Here is a 6,117-nt window from a genome sequence, read left to right on the forward strand (position 1 = left end):
TTTTTTCTATTTATTTGATCTCTTCTATTTCTATTTACCGGATCTTCCTTTAATTCTAGGCTTATATTTTGGGTTGAGTACCAAGCGATATATAAATTTGAGACATCACCTTGACAATTCATTTTTTTCTTAATATTTCTCTACTGTTCTCTGAATTTTCCCATAATATAAATTATAGCTACTTTCAATTTTAATTTTGTGCTACCTGAATTCAAAATCCAACCCTCTTGTTATTGTATTCTGTTGCTGCTGGAACAAATTTTTGCAAACTTGGTGGCTTAAACAATACACATTTGTTACTTTACAATTCTATAGTTCACAAATCAGACACAGGTCTTGCTGGAATAAAATCAAGCTGTCAGTGCACCTATGTTCCTTTCTAGAGGTTCTAGGAAAAAGTTCTCTTTTAACTTTTTCACAGTCTAGAGACTTCCCACATCCCTTGGCTGGCGCTTGGACCTTCAAAACCAGCAAAGGTAGGTCCAGTCTTTCTCATGCCCGTCTCTCTGGTTCTGTGAACGCAATTGTAAAAGGTTCCCTGCTTTTAAAAACTCATCTGATGAGATTGGGTGCATTGGGATATTCCAGGATTATTTCTCATCTCAAAGTCTGGACCCTTAATCACATTGGCAAAGCCCCTTGTGTTGTGTAAGGTAAAATTGTCACACATTCCAGAAATTGTGATTGAACATCTCTGGGAGCCATTATTCTGCCTACCATACCAATCTACCATAATACTACTTATATGTATTGTTTATACTGTGAAAACCTAAAATATGTTGATTGATAAATATTTTAATAATACTGTCAGTCATTTAAAACACAAACTCTTTGCACATATTTTATTTTATCCTTCAAACAATTTTTGGATAATTAAAAATCAGAAAGGGTAAATTACTTGGCCAAAGTTATTGCAACAAATGACCCTCTTTCTATTGTGTTATTTCATACATGAATATCAGATTTTCATTATTGTATTATGATACTCTCATGTTGAGGCCAAAAGATCTGGGTTTTAAAGATTCTAATTAGGTTTGAGTATATTTTCAGGTGGGCAGATGAAGAGAAGCTCTGTCTTATAAAAACAAAACTGAAGAAATGAAGAGAAATTGTGGATTTCAAGACAAACATAAGTAAGCTCAAACTTGAAGGACAATCAATGGCAGTTCCCAGGAGTAGCCTGGACTTCTCCCTGTACTCCCTGCTGCCCAGCCCTAATGGCCATAACATTTCTCAAAACCTAGACACGAACAAAGAGTTTATTATCCTCGTTATACATATATAGCTTGATATGCAAGTGAAGCTTCAAGGTTAATACCCTCTTCAAAACATATTGGCACTTTAAACAACTCCTATATAGATTTTTTTTTAATTGACAGTGAAGCTATATTGCCTAGTTGCCTGAAACTGTCTATGTTCATTTTGGTTTCTTACCTTCACACGTTGGTATTAAAGCTAGTTTTTCACATTCTAAATTACATTTTCTGGCATTTGTATGTGCCTTTTAATCATTGTAAAGAGAAATGTGCGAGGTGACAGTTATATCTAGAGGTTGAGATTTACTAACAGTCTGACTATCTAACTAGGGAGAAACCTATCCTGGACCTTACCTGTTTACCTTTTTGTCGACTTAGTTGTTTATTTGTCATTGCAACACAGCAGAGAGTTTAATTTTATCTTAAACAGAGATCCCTAGACATTTTTAAAAATGTCTTCAAAATGATAGCACTATGATCCAGCATTGAAATTTTTTTTTTTTATCGTACACAAAAATTGCCTGTCATCTACCAGGCAATGTAATCAAAGGTGGTAGAAATTGCCACATTTTTCAGTATAGAATAAACCTTTTCAAAGCTAGAAGTTCATGGTGAATGGATTCCTACAAGATAAAGAATAAGACACAGATGCCAACAGCTATCAAAAGAACAGTGTTTTGGCAGACTTTCAGGAAGAGCTAGTTAACTTTCAACAATATTTAATTCAATTATGATAAAAACAAAACAAAAATTTATGCAAATAGGAAATGCAGACAGAATTACGCTATTCTTTGATATGACTGGAAATTATATACTGAGGCTTAAAGCTGCTCATATATACTGAGGCCTAAAGATATCACTAAAAACTAGAAGTGTCTCACAGTGATACAATAACTGTCAATTACCTGAGGTGATTTCACAAAAAATCTTTGTACTCTGAAATTCAATCAGGTATAGATTCAAATTTTAATTGTGACATTTAAGAGGGAAAACAGATGAGAATTGAAAACAAAGCATTATCAATTTTTGATTCATTAAAAAATTATGTTTTTAACAGAGTAGATTATCCAACAATTGATTGTGTGTTTTCTGACTATATGATGTGTTAGCTTCAAGAAAATATGACACTAAAGTCACGATTAAATGCTCTAGTTAGGTTTCAGCAGTGTTCCAAGGGATTAGGGGCCCCAACTCACTGAGTGCATTCTGGACCTGTTATGAACATTAGTGAAAGCTTGTCAAGAGAAAGGTGGTTTCATGAAAAATAGTCAAGGATATGAAGTTAGACCATCCCTCTTCATATTTTCAATCTTTAGGGATTAAGTTTTAGTTTCATTAAATACAAATTAATGAATTTCCACTAGAGTTATTCAATTAATAAGTTGTCATATGATTCCAAATTCCATGCTCACGTCTGCAGGATACTGAATTTCAAAAAGTCCCTAATGTAATTTTTTCAGCATCATGGTTAAATATATTATGTTGGAAATTGAGGCACATCCTCTGAAATATGTGTATTCTGATGGCTTTCAGAAAGATCATAAAGTGCTTTTCCCACTCAAAGCATTAGGAAATTAAGTTATCTTTAGGTTGTATTCCCTATGTCCAGTTGCCTATTTATCTGGAAAAAAAACAGTTTTTAAACTTTGGACTTTATATAACACATCAATAAATTATAAAAACATCAAAAGAGTACACATTTTGGAATTAGAGGAGCCACATAGGCTCACAGGAGATTATTTCCAATAGTTTGTAGTTGAGGTTTTATATCAATTATCAGAAACTCTTAAAATAAATATTTATTAGAGTGTTTGGGCAGGAATGACTAAGAACAAGTGTTTCTGTTGGTCTTAATTCATCATCAAAGAACTGCATTGTCTTTTGTTTGGTTATTGTATGTCCCATGCTGCTTTACCTTGGCAAGATTGTTTCTTTGACACTGGGCACTTACTACTTACTGTGTACCCAATTTCCCACTGCCACCAAAAATGAATACCCAGATGTGGAGGAACAAGATAAGCATTAACACTCATTATATTTCAATGTGTAAACCTGCAGGTCAACTGAAGGAACATATACGGATAGTTACTCCAGCAATTCTCTGCTATGCAGCAATAACACAGACTAAAATTTCAATGCTGTAGTCCAGGTTGATATTTCTTTTTTTTTTTTTTTTGAGACAGAGTCTCACTCTTTTCCCTGGGCTACAGTGAGTGCCGTGGCATCAGCCTAGCTCACAGCAACCTCACACTCCTGGGCTCAAGTGATCCTTCTGCCTCAGCCTCCCAAGTAGCTGGGATTACAGGCATGCACCAACATGCCCGGCTAATTTTTTCTATATATTTTTACCTGTCCAATTAATTTCTTTCTATTTTGGTAGAGACAGGGTCTCGCTCTTGCTCAGGCTGGTTTCGAACTCCTGAGCTCAAACAATCCGCCCGCCTCGGCCTCCCAGAGTGCTAGGATTACAGACATGAGCCACCGCACCCGACCTCAGGTTGATATTTCTTGCCCATGAGGAACTTGTCACCTCTCCTGGATCCTTCCTTCTCTCTCCATTCTTTCCATAATTAAAAGAATCTACATTTTCTTAAGTAGCACAAAAAATATCTATAATCCTTACCAATACTTGCAATCCTATTGTCATATCCCTTGAAGGTATGCCTCATGCTTTCATTGGTACATAAGCCTCCTACCAAAGACCAACCTGTTCAGCCATTGTCTTCTCCTTTTTAATTTTCTCTTAAAAACTGTTTTATTTTTAGCAAAACAGTACATGTCCATAGATTTATAATGAGAGATCTAGGAAAATTCTCCTGAAAAATACTTTATGGTTCACCCTTCCTTATATGCCATGCCTGTTTCTCAGAGGCAATAAATTTCATACTAGCTTTTATTCTATAACTTTATACACATTTCTGACTTCTTGATTTTTTTTTATTTTTAAATGTGATTTATCTCATTTCTTGAAATTTTATCTGTGTATGTTTGGGGTTTATCTCTCTTACTCTCAAATACCCACCATAAATCGCCTAGCTACAATGACCTAACACAGTCATGTTCTCAACTATGCTATCCTCTCAATATAGTTAGAACAAAATATTGGGTTATTGTCTTGGTCCATTTAGTGTTGATATAAAGGAATGCCTGAGGCTGGGCAATTAATAAGAAAAAGAAGTTTATTTGGCTCACATCTCTATAGGCTGTGTAAAAAGCATGACTCTGGCATTTGCTTCTGATGAGGGCTTCAGGCTACTTCTACATGTGACAGAGGGGGAAGGGGAGCTGACATGTGCAGAGATCACATGGTGAGAGAAGAAGGCAAGAAAAAGAGAGCAGGGAAGGTACTAGTCTCTTTTTAAAAAATCAGGTCTCATAGGAACTAATTTAGAATTCATCACCATGAGGACAGCTCCAAGCCATTCATCAAGGATCCACCTCCAAGACACAAACACCTCCCATCAGGCCCCACTTCCAACATTAGGGATCAGATTTCAACATGAGGTATGGAAGGTCAAACATACAAACTACAGCAGTTACATTGGTTTTTATTATTTTCATTAACATTTTTTTAATGTTTGACTATTTTCCACAGCTGAGCTATGTGATTTATTAGTATTATATTTTCTTTCTTATAAAATTTCTTTTGTTTTTCTCATAATTGTAGTACAGTATAGTTATTTTTAATTGGTGAGTTTTTGTAATTTTTCCTAATTCATCCTCAAACTCTCCTACAAAGACATGAAAATTTCTATTAGTGTCTTTTGTTTCCTTTATTTTTGGGGGGGAGAAAGTTTTATTGGGATCCTCAATTCTTCAGCTCTAATATAAATTATTTCCTCCATATATCAGCTGCATGACTGTCATTCTGGGTGTTCCTTTTTTGCTGTTCTCTGTTTCTCAAACTAATAGTTCTTCACAAATGTCTCACACTTGTTACCTCTCTGCTCCTTTTAGGAATGAAGCACAAATAATCCCATGCATCAGGTTGATTACCTCTTGATCACTATTGGGACCCATGAGACTAGTTGGGAATGTGTAGATGTTTCTCCTGAATTTCCATGTTTTCTTTCCTCAGAAAGAATTGCTTCAATCTCAAAATGGCTGCCCCCATCTGGAAGCAAGTTCAAGAAGGAGGCCAGGAATCACCTATCAAACATGCAGACTTTCACTTAATCCTGGTTTTATTTCATTAGTTTCATCCTCAGGTGTATCTTCTGTCTCAGCTTCTTCAGAGAGAAAATTTATAGTACCCTCTCTGGTGCTGTGTGGTTATGCAGAATGGACAAGAGAATCTTTATAAACTCCTTATAATAGGAAATTCTAAACAATCTTCTGGCTTCTAATCAAAGCAGCCCTCCTTTTTATAATCCACTTCCATTCTTGAGACTTTTCATGACTAATGTGCTTCTTACCTATCTTCCTGCAAGCTTAAGTATCATCTTTCTCAGCTCTGCTGAGTTTCACCCACATTTCAAGTTTAAAACCTTTGTTGACCTATATCTTCTTCTATCTTCTTAACTCTTTTTTCTTTGTGCTTATGCATTTATGATTTTTTAAAATTCTTAGTTGTTATAAAGACAGAGTTTCCAGAGAACATGTATTAATAGATAGAAACATGTGTTCAACCCACTGTGTTTGACTGGCTCTCTGCTTCTTTTTCAATCAATTTCTCATTAGTGAAAATTTCATCCTAACCGTTGTCCTCATTAGACTGCAATGCTCTTCATTTCTCCCTTATTATAAAGGCATGGGGGTTTCATCTCCTAGGAGATGGACAATACCTCTGTGCAGTTTCACTATCCTCAGCACCAATTACCTAAGTTGACTGTAAAGTAAACTGAAATTAGCTGTGCTTCTA

The sequence above is a fragment of the Propithecus coquereli genome, unplaced genomic scaffold, assembly GCF_000956105.1.
Source record: "Propithecus coquereli isolate 6110/MARCELLA unplaced genomic scaffold, Pcoq_1.0 Scaffold778, whole genome shotgun sequence".
NCBI classification, from domain to species: domain Eukaryota; kingdom Metazoa; phylum Chordata; class Mammalia; order Primates; family Indriidae; genus Propithecus; species Propithecus coquereli.